The sequence below is a fragment of the Ranitomeya imitator genome, chromosome 5 (genome assembly GCF_032444005.1).
Source record: "Ranitomeya imitator isolate aRanImi1 chromosome 5, aRanImi1.pri, whole genome shotgun sequence".
In the NCBI taxonomy this organism is placed as follows: domain Eukaryota; kingdom Metazoa; phylum Chordata; class Amphibia; order Anura; family Dendrobatidae; genus Ranitomeya; species Ranitomeya imitator.
This window is the reverse complement of record NC_091286.1, coordinates 74,440,464-74,464,332: the sequence shown is the minus strand read 5'-3', so window position 1 is coordinate 74,464,332 and position 23,869 is coordinate 74,440,464. Positions and strand designations below refer to the sequence as shown.

Genomic DNA, 23,869 nt, shown 5'->3' with positions numbered 1-23,869 from the left:
TGCCTAAGGCAATTTCAATATTGGGTATAGGTAGGTCAGTGGAGGAAGGAAACACTAGTTCAGTTGTGGACAGATTCAGTTTCAGATGCAGGGAGGACATGATGTTAGAGACAGCAGACAGACAATCTCTGGTATTTTGCATTAAGGTGGGGGTGATGTCAGGAGAAGAGGTGTATAATTGTGTGTCATCAGTATAGAGATGATACTAGAAAACAAATGTTCTGGTGGTTAGTCCAATAGATGTGTATAGAGAGAAGAGGAATGGGCCTAGGACTGAGTCTTGAGGAACCCCAATAGTAAGTGGAAGATTAGAAAAGTAAGAACGAGCAAAAGAAACAGTGAAGGAGCTGTCAGATAGGTAGGAGAACCATGAGAGAACGGTGTCCTTGAGGATGATAGAGCGGAGCATAGTGAGGAGGAGCTGATGATTCACCGTCCTGCAAATACTGCAGAGAGATCCAGGATAATTAGCAAGTGGTCATTAAATTTCGCTGTGATGAGATCGTTCAGAGACTTTGGTAGAGTGTGCAGAACGGAAACCAGATTGTAAATGGTCAAGAAGAGAGTGACCTAAGAGACTAAGAGATATTGGATTAGATGAGTAGAAATGAAGGGGAGATTAGAGACAGTTCTGTATTTAGCAGTGCAGTTCTGGTTGAGGGATGATTTTTTAAGCAAAAGGGTAATTATGGCGTGTTTGAGTGAAGAGAGAAAGATACCGGAAGAGTGAGAAAGGTTAAATATTTTAGTTAAGGAGATGGTGACAACTGGGGAGAGAGACTTGAGGAGATGTGAGGGAATTGGGTCAGTGGTGCAGGTTGTAGTACGAGAAGAAACGAGGAGCCTAGTAACATCATCTTCTATATGAAAATGAATTTGAGGTGCGGGAGGAAAGGGGATTGTACAGAAAAAGTTTTGATGTGTATAGTTGATATTGCCTTGAAAATAAATAGGAGATCATCATCTGTGAGGTTGGTGACAGGGGCCTCTACTTTAGGGCTCAGCAGGCAGTGGAATGAGTCGTTTTGGATTGTCTGCTAGCCCATTCTGTTAATCATTTAGGAGTGTTCTGCTCCCCTACAAGCAGAAAGCCAGAAAGCATGTGAGCAGAGTTCTGAGGATTATGCAAACCCTTTAAGGAATATTTCAGCTAAAAGATACATGAATGGAATTAATATTTATAACATCAGAAGATAGAGCAGCACCAAGAATTATTATAACTTCTGATTTAATGGTATATAACCATTTTTTACATTTTTGGGTGGAAATCTCTTCCATCTCTATGGCTACGCTTTAAATGTGTCTTAGTGGACACTTTGGTACCACAAGTGACTTATTTAATAGCTTAATAAAATGTATTACATAGTAACATAGTAACATAGTTAGTAAGGCCGAAAAAAGACATTTGTCCATCCAGTTCAGCCTATATTCCATCATAATAAATCCCCAGATCTACGTCCTTCTACAGAACCTAATAATTGTATGATACAATATTGTTCTGCTCCAGGAAGACATCCAGGCCTCTCTTGAACCCCTCGACTGAGTTCGCCATCACCACCTCCTCAGGCAAGCAATTCCAGATTCTCACTGCCCTAACAGTAAAGAATCCTCTTCTATGTTGGTGGAAAAACCTTCTCTCCTCCAGACGCAAAGAATGCCCCCTTGTGCCCGTCACCTTCCTTGGTATAAACAGATCCTCAGCGAGATATTTGTATTGTCCCCTTATATACTTATACATGGTTATTAGATCGCCCCTCAGTCGTCTTTTTTCTAGACTAAATAATCCTAATTTCGCTAATCTATCTGGGTATTGTAGTTCTTCCATCCCCTTTATTAATTTTGTTGCCCTCCTTTGTACTCTCTAGTTCCATTATATCCTTCCTGAGCACCGGTGCCCAAAACTGGACACAGTACTCCATGTGCGGTCTAACTAGGGATTTGTACAGAGGCAGTATAATGCTCTCATCATGTGTATCCAGACCTCTTTTAATGCACCCCATGATCCTGTTTGCCTTGGCAGCTGCTGCCTGGCACTGGCTGCTCCAGGTAAGTTTATCATTAACTAGGATCCCCAAGTCCTTCTCCCTGTCAGATTTACCCAGTGGTTTCCCGTTCAGTGTGTAATGGTGATATTGATTCCCTCTTCCCATGTGTATAACCTTACATTTATCATTGTTAAACCTCATCTGCCACCTTTCAGCCCAAGTTTCCAACTTATCCAGATCCATCTGTAGCAGAATACTATCTTCTCTTGTATTAACTGCTTTACATAGTTTTGTATCATCTGCAAATATCGATATTTTACTGTGTAAACCTTCTATCAGATCATTAATGAATATGTTGAAGAGAACAGGTCCCAATACTGACCCCTGCGGTACCCCACTGGTCACAGCGACCCAGTTAGAGACTATACCATTTATAACCACCCTCTGCTTTCTATCACTAAGCCAGTTACTAACCCATTTACACACATTTTCCCCCAGACCAAGCATTCTCATTTTGTGTACCAACCTCTTGTGCGGCACGGTATCAAACGCTTTGGAAAAATCGAGATATACCACGTCCAATGACTCACCGTGGTCCAGTCTATAGCTTACCTCTTCATAAAAACTGATTAGATTGGTTTGACAGGAGCGATTTCTCATAAACCCATGCTGATATGGAGTTAAACAGTTATTCTCATTGAGATAATCCAGAATAACATCCCTCAGAAACCCTTCAAATATTTTACCAACAATAGAGGTTAGACTTACTGGCCTATAATTTCCAGGTTCACTTTTAGAGCCCTTTTTGAATATTGGCACCACATTTGCTATGCGCCAGTCCTGCGGAACAGACCCTGTCGCTATAGAGTCACTAAAAATAAGAAATAATGGTTTATCTATTACATTACTTAGTTCTCTTAGTACTCGTGGGTGTATGCCATCCGGACCCGGAGATTTATCTATTTTAATCTTATTTAGCCGGTTTCGCACCTCTTCTTGGGTTAGATTGGTGACCCTTAATATAGGGTTTTCATTGTTTCTTGGGATTTCACCTAGCATTTCATTTTCCACCGTGAATACCGTGGAGAAGAAGGTGTTTAATATGTTAGCTTTTTCCTCGTCATCTACAACCATTCTTTCCTCACTATTTTTTAAGGGGCCTACATTTTCAGTTTTTATTCTTTTACTATTGATATAGTTGAAGAACAGTTTGGGATTAGTTTTACTCTCCTTAGCAATGTGCTTCTCTGTTTCCTTTTTGGCAGCTTTAATTAGTTTTTTAGATAAAGTATTTTTCTCCCTATAGTTTTTTAGAGCTTCAATGGTGCCATCCTGCTTTAGTAGTGCAAATGCTTTCTTTTTACTGTTAATTGCCTGTCTTACTTCTTTGTTTAGCCACATTGGGTTTTTCCTATTTCTAGTTCTTTTATTCCCACAAGGTATAAACCGCTTACACTGCCTATTTAGGATGTTCTTAAACATTTTCCATTTATTATCTGTATTCTCATTTCTGAGGATATTGTCCCAGTCTACCAGATTAAGGGCATCTCTAAGCTGTTCAAACTTTGCCTTCCTAAAGTTCAATGTTTTTGTGACTCCCTGACAAGTCCCCCTAGTGAAAGACAGGTGAAACTGCACAATATTGTGGTCGCTATTTCCTAAATGCCCAACCACCTGCAGATTTGTTATTCTGTCAGGTCTATTAGATAGTATTAGGCCTAAAAGTGCTGCTCCTCTGGTTGGATTCTGCACCAATTGTGAAAGATAATTTTTCTTGGTTATTAGCAGAAACCTGTTGCCTTTATGGGTTTCACAGGTTTCTGTTTCCCAGTTAATATCCGGGTAGTTAAAGTCCCCCATAACCAGGACCTCATTATGGGTTGCAGCTTCATCTATCTGCTTTAGAAGTAGACTTTCCATGCTTTCTGTTATATTTGGGGGTTTGTAACAGACCCCAATGAGAATTTTGTTACCATTTTTCCCTCCATGAATTTCAACCCATATGGACTCGACATCCTCATTCCCTTCGCTAATATCCTCCCTTAAAGTGGACTTTAGACAAGACTTTACATAGAGACAAACCCCTCCTCCTCTCCGATTTTTACGATCCTTTCTAAACAGACTGTAACCCTGTAAGTTAACTGCCCAGTCATAGCTTTCATCTAACCATGTCTCGGTTATTCCCACTATGTCAAAGTTACTTGTAGATATTTCTGCTTCTAGTTCTTCCATCTTGTTTGTCAGGCTTCTGGCGTTTGCGAGCATGCAGTTTAGGGGATTTTGTTTTGTTCCAATCTCCTCACTGTGGATTGTTTTAGAAATGTTCTTACCTCCCTTCTGAGTATGTTTTCCTGGGTCGTCTTTGTTCGAGTCTAATGTTTTTCTTCCCGTCCCCTCTTTTTCTAGTTTAACGCCCTCCTGATGAGTGTAGCGAGTCTTCTGGCGAATGTGTGTTTCCCAGGTTTGTTGAGGTGTAGTCCGTCTCTGGCGAGGAGTCCATCATACCAGTAATTCACACCGGGGTCCAGGAATCCAAATCCTTGTTGTCTGCACCATCGTCTTAGCCAGTTGTTTGCATCAAGGATCCTGTTCCATCTCCTGGTGCCATGCCCGTCTACTGGAAGGATAGAAGAAAAAACTACCTGTGCATCCAGTTCCTTTACTTTCTTCCCCAACTCTTCAAAGTCCTTGCAGATTGTCGGTAGGTCCTTCCTTGCCGTGTCATTGGTGCCAACATGTATCAGAAGAAATGGGTGGACGTCCTTGGAGCTGAAGAGCTTTGGTATCCTATCGGTCACATCCTTGATCATCGCACCTGGAAGGCAGCATACTTCTCTTGCAGTTATGTCCGGTCTGCAGATGGCTGCTTCGGTGCCTCTCAGTAGTGAGTCTCCCACCACCACCACTCTTCGTTGCTTCTTGGCTGTACTTTTTGCTGTCACTTGTTGCTGTGTGCCCTTTTCTTTTTTGCTTGCTGGTATTGCTTCATTCTTAGGTGTGCCATCTTCATCCTCTACAAAGATTTGATATCGGTTCTTCAGTTGTGTGGTTGGTGATTTCTCCATGGTCTTCTTGCTTCTTTTGGTCACATGCTTCCACTCATCTGCTTTTGGAGGTTCTCTGACACTTTTTATTTTAATGTTTTACAGGAGCATTCTTTTTCTGTGTTGGGGACTAGAATACTACAGCATATGTGTGTGTTATAACACAGAGAATAAAACAATTTTTCCCACTTTATTTTTTTCGTTTTTTACGTCTTCCTATTAATCTTAAAAAAAATAGAGAAAAAAAAAGAACCTCAAAAAAAGAACAACCTATCTTTGTGGATATATGAAATCTGGCAGTGTGCATCTGTGATGGAGAACTGGAAGCCTATACTTATATTAAGCTTTATGCATCAGTGACACACCAGTGAACTTCTTAGTAAACTGTCAGCATCCATCCTTATGAATATTAGTTCTGCCTACAAAATTACTGCCTGTACTGTTTGTAAATGCAACACAGTTGACAATCTCAGTAAGTTGTCAGCCCGTATATTATCAGTACAGAAAAGACATTGGGAGGCTGTTACAGGTTCTACGTCAGGGTCAAGGAGCTTTACATTATGACTCTGCTGCATCTTTTGTCAGGCTCACACTTGTTTGAAGAACCATACTGCAGTAGATATCTGGATCACATATAACGTCTATAGTGTCTCTTAACCTAAAGGATTCTTGTGTAATAGGGCAAATGTTTTTAGCTTTGATGGATCTATTAAAGGACTGCTCGACTACTTTTTTATTGATGACCTATACTATAGATACAAGTTTGGCCCCACACATCCACCAATCAGCTGTTCTCAGAGTCGGCTGCTGCTGGATGTTAGTTGCTGTTAGCTGACACGGCTTCGTCAACTATGTAATGGACACAGCCAGGTACTGCAGATCCACTTCTCTTTATGAAACATGGGCAAAAGTCAATACCCAGTCTTGGCCACTACATAGTCAATGGAGCAATGCTGTAGGGCTCCGCAATTGTACACATAAGGCGGTGTCATACTTAATGCTCCTGCTAATTGCACTCAGACTAATGTTAGTCTATGGGGCAGTGCACATGTCCGATTTTTATTCCTTGGACAGAGCTGATCCAGGGGAAAAAAAATCACTGAATGCCCGAGTTTGGTTCAATATTTGGATCATACTTGGCCACGCAAGTCAACGAGTCTGTGAAATACATCTGCCTGCACTCGCATGACATCGAGTCTAATATGTACCAATGGCTGGATGACATTTATGTATTATTTAATTACATTCTGCTCAATCTTCAGCCATATCGACTTGATGGATGAATGATCTGTAGGAAGATCGATCTTGTGCAAGCCTAGAGAGGTCCACCAGGCGAAGCCATGGGGTTGCTGGTCTTCCTCTTCGGCTTGTTCCTTCTATTCTTCCAACCATGATGTCCTGAACTGAATTCTAAACTGTTAGTTACTTCTTCCTAATAAAATGAAATCATTGTCTGTAAAATTAATAGTAGACTGTTATGTAGGAATTTGTCTACAAGTAGTAAATGCCAGCAATATAGTTAGTTACCCTTTTTAGCTTGCTTTATTTATATATCTTTTTTCTATATTTTTGCTCTTCTGGGCTTAGTGCCACCATTACACATTCATTGACTGAGATGAACTAATACAATAAAATATAACCTTTATTCACATTTGATAAAAATTGATTTCCACATCTACCATGCTATGTACAGTCTATCCACCCAATCCCTTATACACATACCAGGGTGATATTATGGATACCAATACAGAGTAAAGGCACCCATGTGTCCTATCCTATTTCCATCTTTCAGTCTGTCCATGCTACAGACAGTAATATATAATACTGCAGCATTAGGGAGTTTTCTAATGTTTACAATATCACAAATTTGTACCAAAGTATCTTGTTGGCATAATGGTCAACCTGAATGATATTGCCCATTAGCAAGAGATTAGTCTGATGTTATTGCACTAATGCTCTCTCAATATATATTTATATGTTTGAAATTTCAAGAAATCGAAAAGATCAATGAATCCCCGAGAGGTGGCGATCATGACAATAGAAAAGAAGCCCAATGGATTTCCTGATTATAAACAGTGGCCCTTCTAGGTCTCAATGAGTCCGTTTATCCAATAGAGTTTAAAGTCAATTTAAAGTGTGTGTGATATCAGTCAAGGGTTATTATTAGGGATCCATGTGAGGATGATTCGTCGTACAGGGATATGGATATAGGCGATCACTAATTTGGGTGGGCAAGTATATTGGAAATAACAAGATCTATGTCACTCCTGGGCCCCATTTGATAAATGAATTGTGATAGTGATGGGGTTGGTATGGATAATACTGTATAACTAATTTCTAATGCTACTTATCTGATTTAGTCCTACATTAGGGTGGGGTTAGTATATAGTTGGGATAGGGGGTGTTTATTCTCCCACACTGATAATCACCCAGTAATATAGCCATTTTATCCTTCAGATTAAAATAGGATCTGACCTCTACTTGACTTTTGAAAATCAATAGAAATAGTAAGGATTGAGTTATAGGAATATAGGACTATAATAATCATCACATAGGGCAAGTTACCATCTAACAATAAGGTACCGTATGTGAAATCCCTGTAGTAGTGTATATACATGGCCATGGCTATAGTAGAACATTGAGAAACAAATGTGTCTCTTTACCATGGAAACCGCTGCATCCCGGATGATGCAAGTGCACAGGATCCTGACGTGGTCACTCCATTGTCACACGGTCCTTAGGCAGGCACCACGTGATTTGCCGGATCAAGTGCACGTCAGTGCAGGGAGGCTTGGTGTAATATACAAATGCCTGGCATCCGTGTCACTGCATGCTGCTCTTATCTTGCTTGGGAGTGAAAACATTGAAGGGAACCTGTCACCAGATTTGGCCTATACGAGTTATGGCCACCACCTTTCAGGGCTGATATACAGCATTCTATAATGCTATATATCTGCTCCCAACCCCACCTGTAAGAGAAGAAAAATAACTCGTATTACACTCACCTGCGGGGCGGTCCGGTCCGATGGGTGTCGCTCTTCTTGGTCTGGCGCCTCCCATCTTCTTTCGATGCCATCCTCCTCCTTGGTTCATGAGGATGACGCATCCCTGCATCATCCACACAGTCTGCTTGGCACAGTGCTCCTGCGCAGGCATACTTTTCTGACCTGTTGAGGGCAGAGCAAAGTCCTGCAGTGCGCAGGCGGTGGGCCTCTAACCTTTCCTGGCACTATATATATATATATATATATATATATATATATATATATATATATATATATATAACTAGGGATGGGTAGGCTGGATGACAATGAGTGATCCAGGAGGCGGTTCCTGCTCACTCCGCTCTTTATATTGTCCCCTATAACCCAACTCCCTTCCATCCCCCTAACCAATCAAATCCCTGGCACCACCAATGTATTCAACTGTGACCATTTCATAACCCTTTTAACCCTTTAACTCCCACCCTCTGTCTTGTCATATTGCCTGTACGCCCTACTAGGGCTCCTTGGCTTTTCTATCCAGGACTAGGACCAATAGCTTATTTGGGTAATTTTCTCAGTATAGGATTCTGCATTATATATTGGTAATAAGAGCATAGTGCAATATTCCTAAAATTTAATATATATTAAGAAGGCATTAGTGTAATAACAACAGACTACTCTCTTACTAATAGTGCAATATCATCCAGGTTAACAATTGCACCAACATGATACTTTGATGCAATCTTGTGATATTATAAACATTAGAAAATTCCCTATTGCTGCAGTATTATATATTACCGTCTGTGGCATGGGCAGACTGACAGATGGAAATAGGATAGGACACATGGGTGTGATTACTCTGTATTGGTATCCATATTATGACCGTTGTCTGTGTATTCGGCCGGGATCACACAGTTATCGATTCTCTCAAAGTTTCTTGAAAACTTTCTTGAAAATTTGAACAATTGCTGCTGAACTTATAAGCCATATAGCATTCCACAGTTATAACTGAACACTTAAAAAAGATGATACAAACTTAATGTAGGCATATGATATGTTGATTGCTACTTATTTTGTGTGATATGACTATGTGCAAAGAAATGTTTGAAATTTGCTACATTTTTCCTTTTTTTTTTTTTTTGAGAATATGCATGTGTTGACCGAAATTTTATATTAAACAGGTTGTGCACTACTAGGATAACCCCTTCTTAAACTAAATATTTGGCCCCAATAAAATAATAAAGCCTATACTCATCTCCCGTGCCAGCGCCGTTCCCCTGGTGTTGGCACTCTCGGTCCCGGGGCTGTGATGCGGTGTTGTGACATGTGATGCCCGGCGCCCAATCAGCGCTGGTGTCACTGTCTCTGCCTTCTTACGAAGTGAACATGAAGAGGAAGTCCGGACTGCAGCTGATCCTTGGCTTCCTCTTCATGTTCAGTTTGTCCAAAGGTGGAGACAGTGATGCCAACACTGATTGGGCTCCGGGCACCACGTGTCATTCCACCGCATCACAGCCCTGGATCACGAGTGCTGACACTGCTGGAATGGCTCCGGTACGGGAGATGACTATGGGCTTTATTATTTTATCGGGGCCGAACACTTAGTATAAGAAGAGGTTGTCCTAGTAAGGGGCAACCTCTTTAATGTAAAGTACACGTCATCAACAATAGTCTCAGAATCAATGTAATAAATAAAAGCTTTCCAAAATTATTACTACGTATGCCCCAAATCGGTTGCATTATTAAGGGATTAAATAATTAAGATATTACTGAGTTAACTAGGTAAGACATTCCAGGTGAACATTTATATTCCCTCATGACAGTTCTAGAACAAAACACAGGAGGTACAATGGGCCTTTAGGGGGCTATGAATTCTATAGTTGGAAGTCTCAATTACACCTTTTTGTAGGACAAATAGGTTTCAAAGAATCATTTAAATGATAAATAATTGTGATAATCAATTATACAAGTTGTCCTCGTCTGTCAAAATGGTAAAAATTCTGCCCATCTGTTTCTTAGTTATATCCGTTTCTGGGAAATGTGCAAACAATCTGGCAACCATTATAGGCCTCACTGGGATCGTCAGATCTCTTTCCTAGAATCCTGAAAAGCAAATCCATCTATAGATGATGTGCTCGCAGCTCCCACATATCTGCCAAGTTGTTTCCCCATCTGTATAACTGAACAGATTTGCTATTCCTCAGTATGAGGAAGATTTATGACAATGCATTTGAGAGTAAAAATGGCTGCTATTCCTGCCACAGATAACAGATGTTAGTGTTCACACTTCAGCCCAGTTATGCAGTGATATATAAACATTGCATATATGCATAACTAAACCTGTAAAAAAATGTGTATTAGTAAAAGGAGTAAAGGCACGGTTTTGTTGAGAATGCATGCCATCCTAACACTGGGTGCTGTATGTTATCCCGCATTTCAACATCCAGATGGATCCTGACCAAGGGCATTTGGATTGCAGTGGAGCGCGTTCTCATAGCAATGCTTAGTCGTTTTTTCCCTACTTTGTGTGTGGTGTTTCCTTTTCTACGTTGACTTCGAGCATGTGTCTGATATTAGCACTTTGTACCAGGCCGTGTCCCTTGATGACTGTATGTACAGAATATATGGACTGAAGTTGGAAAAGTAGTTGTTCCACCCTTGGGTAGTATTCATTAGTAGCCTTATAATGCCTTTCAAGTTCATACCAAAGTTTTTTTGAAAAACAGATTGGTAGGTATGTAGTCTATTTTTGAGAAAAGATTTCTGTACGATCTTGAAACACGTAATAAATCTACTAATGAATACTGCCAAAGGGTGGAACAACTACTTTTCCAGCAGGAGCACGGTCAACCAGAAACATTGGATAGGTGAGCACCCCCTCCCCATAACTTGCTTTACCTGTATCACCAAATACGGTATGTGCTTGTCTCTCTTTTTTTTCTCTTTAAGGTACCTTCACACTAAGCGAGGTCGCTAGCGAGATCACTGCTGAGTCACAAGTTTTGTGACGCAACAGCGACCTCAGTAGCGATCTCGCTATGTTTGACACGTAGCAGCGACCAGGCCCCTGCTGTAAGATCGCTGGTCGTGTCGGAATGGCCTGGACCTTTTTTTGATCGTTGAGGTCCCGCTGGGTAGCACACATCGCTGTGTTTGACACCTTACCAACGACCTCGTTGACGACTCAGACACCGACACATAGGCGTGCATTTGCGTTGCCTTTTCCGCACCCCTCCGCTTTCATTGGTGGTCGCTACTGCGTTCTGATTGGCGGTCATGCCTTCAACAGAAGGCGACATAGTAGCGCTTCCATCGTTTGTTCCTGACCGCGTGGTGGTTTGCAGATCGTTGTAGAGTTCTCCGGCCTGCGACTCCTCTTCGATTTATCTATTCTTCAACGGTTCTTCTGACACCTTTTGTGCATGGTAGGTATCGTTTGGGGTCTCAAATGCGTTCCCACCGAAGGGCTATTGTGTTGCCTCATAAGGCAAGGCCGCCACCAATCAGAACGCAGTAGCGACCACCAATCGGAACTGAATGGGCGCGGAAAAGGCAACGCATATGCACGCCTGTGTGACTACAACGTCACACAGGACGTCCCTCATCGAGGTCTGAATCGTCATAATAGCTGCCATGTGACAGGGTCACAACGACCAACAACATCGTTGTACAGGTCGCTACAGGTCGCCGCATCGCTGCTGCGTCGTTGGGAAGATCTCACTGTTTGACATCTCACCAGCGACCACATAGTGACGCAGCAACGATCCCTGACAGGTCGTATCGTTGTCGGGATCGCCTTAGCGTCGCTAAGTGTGACGGGGCCTTTAGAATATGTGGATGGTAGCGATAAGTGAATCTTTTGAAATGTTAATTTCCCATGAAATTGGATTAGATTCACCACAAATTAAAAGTACTCAAAAGCCTCCAGTTACCTTCAAAAATGTGTCATAAATTATTCTCTTTTCTCTAAACATTAATCATCACTCTTGTGAATACTATATCTGTACAGATTATTTCTCTTCTCATCTCTATAAGCTGTGATGTCCGCTCACAATCCAGATTCACAAGAAAAAGACTACTGCATTCCCTGCCTCAGCTTTTATACAGACTATGATATTCCCTCCTGATTGGCTGTACTATGCCATGTAATGTGAGCTGCAAGGCATTATGGGGAAGCCCACTTGAGGTCATGTATTCAATCTCTGGCTGAAGCAATCTTTTGGGATGTGTAAAATTTTAGGCAATATCGCAAATTGTTTGAATTTCCCATGTTCAGTGAATTCCCAAAAATTTGACACAAACTTGATTTGCATGAATTGATGCACCTGCGGCGCCCCAGGGTACTGGTCATCGCAGTAATGTCGCTTTCCTCATGGGGAGAGTGATGTTACGTTCAGAGGCAAGGAAGCATAACTGCATCCAGGTATCACAAACATGCAACACATTTCATACTCCAGGCCACCAGGGGGAGCTTCTGATCCTATTCATTAGGTGACTCCCCATATATATATATATATAACTAGTAGTCTGTAGGAAAAGTTAGTTAGTTCCAGACATCAGTCTGAGGAGTACAGAGGGTCCACAGAGCTGTGCATGCCCTCAGAGCTGCAGCTCCCAGAGACATTTTGAAGGCAGAACTGTATTGCAGCGAGCGTGAAGGAAGGCAAAGCAAAGGAGAGGATACCAGAAGGGGACCAGCCCCAAACAGGCTGCCTCCTTCTGAGGCGCAGAACACCGGTAGCCAGAACACCGAGGTAGTAAGGACCTCTACGCCTTACTTCAGAGATCGGCAGGACAGCTAATTGCATGTTACCTGTCCGCACCTACACCCAGGAGGCACGGTGACACCCCACAGAGTCGGGTTATCTAAGAGACCCTATAAACCGGCTCAAGTCACCAGTCACACGGGTTTTGTCCAATCCTATGCTGGGGACAGAGAGAGAGACACTACATCTGTGAGGACCTTATTTGAAGCTTATGCAGTAAGGGACTACACCACTACAGCGCAAGGGAAGGCTATTGATTTCCACCTGGACAAGGGGACTCTGGACTTGCCTCTGAACTGGCCGGACTCTGCCTGCCCTGTGGTCTGGTGCCCTGGACTGTGGATGCTGAAGTCTTCAGTAAAGGTAAAGAGACTGCAACCTTGTGTCCTCGTTCTTCTCTGTGCCTCTCACCATACCACCATCTTCACACTGGGAAGCCCTGGGGATATGCTTCACCTGTGGGAAGGTATACCATCTAGCTGCCATAACATCACCCCAGTGGACCCCTTAAAGCAGCGTCGGTCACCCTGACCGAATACCACAGGTGGCGTCACGAACATAGACTTTCCCACTTTAAAGACCTTTCCCTTTTATATGGACATCCCACACCCTACTGGTTCCTGTAAAGTCTATAAGATCCCTAGCCACATAGCTAAAAACACTACCTCAGATCTGCCTCCCTAAATGGTGGTCAAGGGGTTTCTTGTACCACCTGCGGAACCAGAGGGGAGACTGCTGTGCACAGCTAACCAGGAGAGGGAAAGTTTGTAGAGTGATAGAGCTCTCTGGGTGAGAAAACTAAAAGCACATGCACAAAGTGGAAATAAAGGTGAAACATGAATAAACCCCCATCAACATAACTAAGGAGAAAGGAAAGGTGCTAGGTGTCAGATATACAAACACACAAAAGAAATGTGTTTGCCTAGCAAGGGAAATCCCTTTGCTGAAGAGCTGGAACTCCTTAGTACTAATCCACTTAGAGGTATAGTCAGCAAGGAAGTATAGTGAAGGAAGAATATATATAGCTCAACCAAGAATCTGACCGGGCAACCAAAATGGGACAATGGGAAACACCTGAAAAGGGGCAACACATAAAAAAAAATAAAGGAACTAGCTCACAAGACAGCAGAACCGACCATGGAGCCAGAGGTCACCGGATCTAATTCCCAAACTGAGCCATGACAATACACTACCAGGCTGCCGACCAAAACAGTCTCTCCCATCGCATAGATTCAAGGTACTGGTATGACTAGGCCAGGCGTCTGATGTCTGTGCACGAACAATGCCCAAGTATTGGCACAGCACGCAATAGTGTCTGAGGCCTGGTCATGCTGTAATCCAGACCTGGAGTGAAGAGGCTAAAGAGAATACCCATGATAGTGGAAAGGCGAAAAGAAGAGGCATCGAGGAGCAGACGGCATGGCGGGTAAATGGTGAGTTATCGGGAGTTTTTGTTTGTTTTCCATCCTGAGATTCCCAGAGCATAAAAAAACTTTTTTATTTACAGACAATAACTTAGCTGCGAATCAAATTTCTCTGTAAAATCCATGTGATTTGCCATCAATAGTGGAATAAATGTATTTAGAATGCTGTTACAGAGTGTCCGCATATACATAAGGATCCGAGCCACCTGACACCTTGCATATAATTGCATTGGTGACTATTGCATTTCTTCATTGATTGTTCTGAGATTATCAGGAATAATTTCAAAGTTATGAAGTATCTAACCCTTCATCAATTTGTAGAAATGGGCACAAAATATAAAATCAATCCTACAATGTCAAATCTATGATGGCTATACAAAATATCCTAATGGCAAACCCATGTGGCATTTCAGAACAGTCACTAGAGATTTACATTAAATGCATTACTAGTCAACGCCTCCTGAAAAATAATCCGTCAGCAAGTTTTTGCAATGGAATCTGATAGCAGCTTAATGTAGAGAAACATAGCCTGATCCCAGTGATGTGTCGCTGACTGGACTGCTTGGTGCAGTTTTGATAGAATCCCTGTTTCGTCTGTTACAGATATAGAAGAACTGAATGTTCTGGGCTCTGTATAACCTCATCCACGCTGCTGATTAGCAGCTTCATGTGTACACTGCGAATTGTCAGCAATCTGTCAATCAGTGCTAGGGGAGGGGTTACACAGTTTAGCCTGACTGGTCTGCACCTTAAATATAGTTCTAAAGAGATAATTTTCTGCTGATAAAACACTGATTGTATTGAAACTACAGTACACAGCCCAGTGAGTGACACATTACTGTAATCAAGCTCTCAGCTCTTATAATATTCTGCTCTCATTTTTAATAGCAAAAACCTGCTGACAGATTCCCTTTAATAGAGTCAGTCTCCTGCTCAAAATAAAAAATTGCAAATTACCTCTCAGATCAGCCCCACTCCTCTAATCTCCCTGATGGTCCTCCCGGCAGACACATGACATACACAATGTCATGGGACCGCTGCAGCTAATTCTGGCTTCCAGGAGACACAACAGGGAGATCAAAGGAGCATCATCCATCCAAAAGGAAAGTATACAGTTTTTTAGTTTTTGCAGCTGACTTGATCTACTGTCCAACAGTGGACAACCCCTTTAAATAAAAATGGGATTTTCTTCTGGTTGAATGGGTACTTCCATTCCCATCCTCAAAGTAACATGCTGGACACCATGTTATAACCATCAGCTATTGACCTAATACACCAACACCATAAAAGTAATAATACAACAAACACAGAAAGAAAAATAATTCCCGCAAAGATAGTGGAAGTAATCCAGGAATATGATATGATTAATCGGCTCTACCTCTTGCAGTGTTTAGTTTGGGCAGCTTTCAGCTCACTCGCCTGGTTTGCAGTATATGTGCTCTGAATACGTGGATATAAAAGTACATTTTGTTCAATCTTATCTTAATGAAGTGCTACTAAGGGGATGTTCAGTGCATGCTTCCTAATAGCTGAAGTCAATCAGACTCCTTACGCAGAGCGCTGTCCAATCAATCTAGTCTGGAGAGGACTGCACATAGTCTCAGGCCATTTATGAGCATGCATGGTCTGATGTCTGCAAAATTTGATTCTGGGAGTGAAGTGAGAAGCTGTTTGATGAAGAATATGTGTGAAATCTATTATGGTTAAATTAATGTTAAAGTTGTGAAAGGGGAAAGTTTTAAACCCCAGAGGAAAGTTCATTGATTCAATCATCAGATATACAGTACATACATACAGCAGCGGTCAAAAGTTTACACACCAGTTCATGCAGCTGTTTTCTTTGTTCTCATTGGAATGTGCACTTTGTAGATTCAGACTGAAGGCAACAAAACCTTGAACACATATGGAAACAGGGAGTAAAGAAACACGTGTGAAGTAAAGCAGAATGTGTGTTAAACCTTTCATTTCTAGAAGTATCTTCCTTTAAGGCTATGTTCACACATTGCTTTCTCCCTTTTTTTTTTGCTGCCAAAACCTGATCTCTGGGCAGTAAAAAAAAAAGTTGCAGGTTTTGCTGGCTTTTATGTTCCTTTTCATGCTGTTTTTTTCTGCATTTTTTAGGTTGTTTGGTTGCCCCCGGTTCATCAGGGATTTATTATGTCCCAGTTCCCAGTTCCTGTTTGTAACTTGCAGCTCTCTGGCACCCCCTTACCCTCAGGTCAGTCAGGGAACTGCACCCAGGATAAATAGTTGCCAGAAAGGCTTCCTTGCTATGTACTGGCTATTGGGCATGCTGCAGTGAGGGCGATATGTCTATTCCCAGTCTCAGGCAGGAAATACAATTATCAAACAACATCCGTCACTGCCCGAGTTTCCCAAGAGCTCTGAAAATTTTGTTGCCACCAGCTCCTATTACTTATGATTAATAACGGGTCAGGAGCCAACCCAATCAGTAGTGTTGACTTAATTTGAAGGACTTAGGGGTACGTTTTAGAGCAAGGAAAACAAAACTAGTAAATATTATAGCTTTTACTCCAAAAAGAAATAGGCAGTGTTTACAAAAGTATAAAAAGGTGTTACAAAATGAGACAATTTACAGTATATATAAGCAATTACAAAATAAAAGGGATTAAAGTGAAGACTTACATACTTCAGTTACTGGCAAGCCATGTGGATTGGGGGAGGGGTTCCCAAAGGCAGAGATTCAGCCTCCAGCATGGATGGTAAAATGCTGTCTTCCCCTGGTCTGAACAACTAAAGCAATTGTTAACATCCACCTCTCGTGTCTCCCCTTTTCCTTATATATTGTAAGCTTGCGAGCAGGGCCCTCATTCCTCTTGGTATCTGTTTTGATATGTGTTTATTGTTATGCTGTAATGTCTATTGTCTGTACAAGTCCCCTCTAAAATGTAAAGTGCTGCTGAATATGTTGGCGCTATAGAAATAAAATTATTATTATTATTATTATTAATAACACCTACTGTTCGGGCATGGACAAGGACTTCACCACGAAGTCTGTTACTGTTCATGTTTGGCCTCCCAAACATCTCCTGCAGCAGGTTGTTTTTAGATCAGAACACCATTAGAGTGGTCTGTGGCCACCAAGGCTAGAATATAATAATAATTGCTGTCCTGAAAGTTAGTGATAGCGTTTGTGGGGGTACATATTTGTATTACTGCCCCTTGTGAAACCTAATAGCCAGTGAAATGAATTACTATAACTCGCTTAAAGGGAGGAATTGAACAATACCTACCCTCATGTCAGAACATCTATCATTATTTGATCTATACACTAATATGGAAGTACTTCCCAATATCTACCACTGTAGTAATAACCCCCTGTAGTAATTGCCCCCTGCAGTTTATAATCACACTACTTGAAGAGGTATTACGTTGCTATATACCAGCAATACATCATTTCAGGACATCAGTAACTATTGTGGACTCTGCATTTTTAATGAGCACAATTCCTTATTATTATTATAATAATTATTAATTGTTATATTTTATTGTCTAAGGATCTTTAGTTAGGGTCTGTTTGCCATTCGGCATTTTGGTAATTATTGTCATGTGCATGACAGCGTGACAAACATCGCTTCTGATCGGTGGTAAAATCATCACCGCCAGTTAGACAGCCGCAGTTCCCATGCTGTCAAATGACAGCATTAGCCTGCAGCTCTGATCGGAGGTATAAGGTTTACCTCCGGTCACTGGTGTCATCTGATGGAACTACTGCTCCCATCAGCTGACGTCTGCTGCCAGTAATAAAAGTGAGAGAAGGAGCAACTGATGGGAGTATGCATCAGCCGACTCCCGCGCTGTAAAAAAATAATTAAAAAAAAACAGCCTTAGTTCCTTTGTATATTTGACAAACAGCCAACCAGGCAAAGCTCACAGCTGGAGGCTGCAACCCTCAGCTGTTATCTTCAGCAAAGCTGGTTATCAAGAATAGAGGGGTCCCCAATTTTTTATTTGTTAAATAATTTAAAAAATGGTGTTGAGTCCCTCCCATTCTTGACAACAAGCCTTGCTAAAGCAAACAGCTGTAGGCTGGTAAGAGGCCATGCAAATTGCCCCACCCAGCCTAAAAATAGCAGCCCGCAGCCACTCAGAAAAGGTGCATCTACTAGATGCGCCAATTTTGGTGCTTTGCTCGGCTCTTCCCACTTGCCTGTAACAGTGACAGGTGGGGTTCATATTTCTGGGGTTGATATCAACTTTGTATTGTCTGATGACATCAAGCCCGTTGATTAGTAGCGGAGAGGCTATAAGGTGCCTATAACACACCTATCTATAGCTAATCCTATAGTTATATCATAAATAAAGACACAGCCAGAATAAAGTCCTTTATTTGAAATAAAACAGAACACAATTTTCCATTTCTATTTAAAACTAACAAAAGCAACTATATTCCCCTTAAAGCCCATTCCATCGAAGCCCTCATCTCCTGTAATAATACAAAAATAAAAAACAACAATCTCCCTCACCTGTCCGTCGTTCCGTCCCACGCCGTAATCCATGTTTGGGGATAAATAGTTTTCAACCTGGATGGGTCCAAGATGTGACTGTCCAGGCTGAGGATCACTGGGGAATGAGCTGCTGTGAGCACAGCATCAGTGACCAGCAGTGACGTCATCGAGGTTGCTGCCGGCCACTGAGACTGCGTCCCAGCCGGCTCCTTGAACTGTGGTCACTTCCCTCCGGTGAGATCACCGCTAGCACAGTGAGAAAAAGTCTCAAGGTGTAGAGGCGAGTTCACGCCTCTGCGTGAGACTTTTTCTCACTGTGCTTGCAGTGATCCCAGCGAGGTCACCGCAGTTCATTACTTTCTATGAGCAGTTACTCATTGCTTTCTATGGGTGAAATAATGCTAAAAGAATAGTAGTTTGTGTAAACATTGGACTATAATTTGAATCCCGCAAATAGAGAATTAATTTCTGTAGTTTTTGTAATTTAACTTTCTCCCTTCATTACATTTGATTCTATCTGTGAAAGTATGAAAAGCAGTGGTACTCATAGCAAACCTCTTAACTTTTTGGATGGTTGTAAAGGGGCATTTTCACCACGTTCTATATTATTGTGCAATTGGATTTAAGTGTAATTTTTTATTTTTCAAATAAAGTCATTGATGGCATCGTGGCTCAGGGCTTTTTGGATCACTGAAATCAATCCTAAACACCTGTGATAAATAGTTTTCCAGGTGAGTCCCATTAAAAGAACACTACTTAAGAAAAAGTTCCACATTATTGAGCAGCGAAAGGCTTCAAGCACTGGGAAAGAAAAAGGATCTCTCTGATGCCAAAAAAAGTGTCAAATAATGCAATGGCTTGTACAAGGTATGAAAGCATTAGATATTTCAAAAAAATGTAACCTTGATCCGATATTGTCCTGTGAAGAGATTTGTGGCTGATACAGAACACATACGGGTTGGTGTAGATAAAGGCATAATGAGGAAGGTTTCTGCCAGACAAATTCTTCAGATTAGAGATGCAGACTTCAAGGTGTAGGATCCTCCAGAGGCTTGCAGTTGTGCATAAACCTACTATTAAGCTACTCCTAATCAGTGCTCACAAGTAAAGTTGGTTACAATTGGCCCAGACATACATGAAGACTAATTATAACATAGTCTTGTTTACTGATGAGTGCTGTGCAACCCTGGATCGTCTTAAGATGAATGGAGGAGTGGATGACCACCATATCCCAACAAGATTTCAAAGTCAGCATTGAGGTGGTTGAATAATGTTTTGGGGTCTCTTAAGGTGTGAAAATGATCTCAGCAAAGTATATAGAGTTTCTAACTTACCTCTTTCTTCTATGGTACAAAAAAAAAGAAAAGAAGCCATCCATAGCAAAATCATCTCATGCTGCAAAGAATACCTCTGAGTAATTGGCTGCTATGGGTATAAGAGGAGATAAACTCATTGTGTGGCCACCATCCTCCCCTAACCACAACCCTATTGAGAACCTTTACTCCAGAAAAATATCTATGAGTATGGGAAGCAGTTCACATCAAAACAGCAGCTCTGGGAGTCTAGTTGGACATCCTGCAAAGAAATTCAAGCAGAAAGTATCCACAAACTCAATGGATGCAAGAGTCATGAAGGTGATATCAAAGAAGAGGTCCTATGTTAACATGTAACTTGGCCTGTTAAGATGTGATGTTTTCAATTGGAAAAGCTTTTGATTTCAGTAACTGACCTTTTAATGCTGCAAATTCAACAAATGACCATTTTCAGTTATTTACAACTTATATAGCGTTTGGAAATTTTCTTGTGCAAGATAATTTGGAACAGTGCATTGTGAGTATTTTAATTTAGAAAAAATACTGTTATCATCGAGAGGTTTGTCCAATAAATTGTGATGTATAGTCTAATGGTTGATTTCAACACTATAGCGACTCATTGGCATCGACCATTTGGGAAAATCAGAGGAAAATAGTATTTGCATAATTGAACCACTGTGTAGTGATATAACCACTGCTTTATGCAATGCTTTTATTATCTCAACAATTATCTGAATATATAAATAATTGCGTCAAATCAGGAAATAACTTTCAATTTGACTGTCTAACATGAAGATAGGAACCACACAGAAGCTTTTTGAAGCAATGTAATCAATTTATTTAAGCAAATCTATTCATTATTTGTAAAAGAGGGAGCGGCCACAAACAGAAGAAGGCCCCTGTGCAAGAACAGTGTATAGGCCCTTTGCAGTCCAAAAACTCATCATAATGCACAGATGACAGATCCAACTGCTTTGGAGGTGAATGTGGGCCCCCATACTTCTTGGGTCCCTGTGCATTGCCCCAGTGTGCATTAATAGTATGTCTGCTCCTGCTAAGTAGATATTTTTTAGTTATACAGGCACTTGGGTCAAAAACCTCTACAAGGTTTTTTTTCTTTCCCACCTCGTTTTGTGCACAGCTCTTCCCGTAGAATGAGGCTTTTGTCACAGACTATTTCTTTTGGCATAAATCTTACTGAACACGTCTGCCGCGTCTGTGAAGTTATAGTAATGGGACAACCAGCAGGAAATGCATCATCATTATGTGGATACCCTAACAAGATGCCTCCTGACTGTGCACACAACTAGGAATAAGGATATGTCACATTTTTATTAACCAATTGTGTCTGTTCTGTTTAGTCGGATGTTCTGAGTATTGTAACATAAACCACCCATGTCTAATACAACTTTCTCCTCGCCTCGCTGCTGTCTATGCTCCTACATTGTGGCACCTGTCCTAAGTTATTAAGAAATTAACCACCATCTGCATGTTTTATGGAATTACCCGGTGAGTGCTAAAGGGATGTAATGCGAATAGTCTCGGGGCCTGATATGGAACATTGGAACTGCCTATCAGTAACTAGCAACATAAATCGCTGTGCTTTTCACCTCGAATGAAATAATTACAAGTGAAATTTCGTAGTCCTATCTGTCATCAGCCGTCTCTGGCCGTTAATACCAGTGATTAAAGTATGTGCCATTTCTGTACAAGTTCTGCCGATACTTCAGGGACAGACCCATAAATACAGTGTTTAGCAAACAGACATTTTGTGGGATTAATCTTCTTCTCCCTGCTGTTTGTCCTCCACAGAGATTCCTAATACTGATATGTCACTTGTGATTTAGGTGCTGTTAATACTACAGGAACACCAATGCTTCTTCCCATAATAATCACACATTACAGTCTCTCTATTAATTATACTTATAGTTAGTATCGGGATTAATAGTTGGCAATGTCCAAGAAATATTTGCTTTGTTTGAATCTTAGTGAGATTGTATTTAGACTGGTTTTTGCAGTCATTAGGGCGACTGTCAATGAACCCCGAAACCAAGTAGTGCAGAAATAATTGTAACTCTGTAGAATTGTTGAAGAAAAAACGTTTTCTTGTTTCTTTAGGTGTGGGTGTTATATATTTAACCCCTTCCCGAAAGCTAGGTTTTGTTCCTAGCTCATAGGTTTTCCAGCAGGACAGTGACTCCAAACATTCTTCGAGAGGCATCCAGAAATGGATAGAAACAAAGTGCTTGAGAGTTCTGAAGTGGCCAGCAATGAGTCCACATCTAAATCCTATTGATCACCTATGGAGACATCTTAGAGACACTGTTGGGAGAAGGCACCCTTCACATATGAGAGACCTGGAGCAGTTTGCAAACGAAGAATGGTCAAAAAGTCCATTTGAGAGTTGTAAGAAGTTTGTTGATGATTATAGGAAGTGACTGATTGCAGTTATTTATTCCAAAGGGTGTTCAACCAAATATTAAGTTGAGGGTGCCAACAATTTTGTCCAGCCTATTTTGAGGGTTTTGTGTGACATTTTGTCTGGCCTATTTTGGTGGTTTTGTGTGAAATTATGTCCAATTTGCCTTTTTTTCTTGGGTTTTTTATGTTGTTCCAATACACACAAAGGAAATAAACATGTGTATAACAAAATATATGTAAGTGCAATCATTTTCTGGGAGAAATACTTCACTTTCTGGATCAATTTCAAGGGTGTCAACATTTTCGGCAATGATAGTATATTGGCACTAAATATTTTGAAGACATATTTAATATCAACATGATACTTATCCAGAAATGTAAAATTTTAATGAGTTGCAAAGATGTTTTAAAAAGATGCCTTAAAGAAAAATCGAAGAGCTTCCGATCTCTGAAACCTGTGAAAATAGCGCACAGTAGATTAAACATCTTTGTGATCTACAATCATAACGTTATTAAACTTGAAATTCGATACAGAAGCGGTTCTGTTACACTTTGATGTGTTCTATGAGCAGGCATCTTCAAAAGTCTTAATAAAAATGTCTCTTTGAAGGTAAGACGGATGATAAAATAAGGAAAAAAGCATGACTTCTTATGGCATACTAAGGCCATGTTAACATCTGTGTTAGGAATTCTGTTTCTCTGTTCGATTGTTGGAAAAAAAAAAAATTCATGTAGGAAGTGGAACCCATCATATGATGGACCTCATTGACTATAATATGTGGCCATAAGGTTTCTATAATTTTACTGAAAAAAAGCACTGCATGCTTCCATGTTTTTTCTGTTAAAAATGAAGGAATGAGCCACGGAGCCACCAATGTAGATGCGAGTTGTCTCATTTGGGACAACTAGCCATGCTTTAGCACCATCGCCTCATTCCATGAGAGTGTGCCCTTGGGATCCCCAACGTTTTCAGGCTCAACTTATTGGTATGTTGTAAATTACTCATAAAAGACAACTCATTTTGTAATAATAAAAGTGCTAATAAATAATCTAACAGTTCTGGTTCTAGAATAAACATAGATCATTAACTTGTCCTTAAAGTTGTCAAATAATTTCACCAGCCGCAGCAAGTCTAAGAAATCTAATATCGTTTGCAGGTTAAATTGGCAAATATTGTGACAGATCCACTTTTTTTTTTTAAAAAAAATTCTCCTTATTTTAGTTGGAAAATTTCTTTAAAAGTGACTGATAGGGGACTGCAACTATTTTGTACTAACTTACCGAAAAGCTTATTTCCAATTAGTATTAATTAAATATTTCTCATCATTTTTGTCTACAGCTTGTACATTTGTCTACACCAAAATAACTCAAAAACAAGCCCTGTGTAGTCCATCAGAACCTGCAGTCACAGGATCTTCTGTCTTCTGATTTTCGAATCTACAGACTGAACATTAGCAAGAAGT

At 40.9% G+C, this 23,869-nt stretch overlaps 1 protein-coding gene across 1 annotated transcript in view; it reads left to right on the top strand.

The window, feature by feature from the left end:
* Positions 1 to 23,869, top strand: part of PLCB1 (phospholipase C beta 1) — an 865,647-nt gene that overhangs the window by 556,813 nt on the left and 284,965 nt on the right. The gene's annotated exons all lie outside the window — the stretch shown is intronic.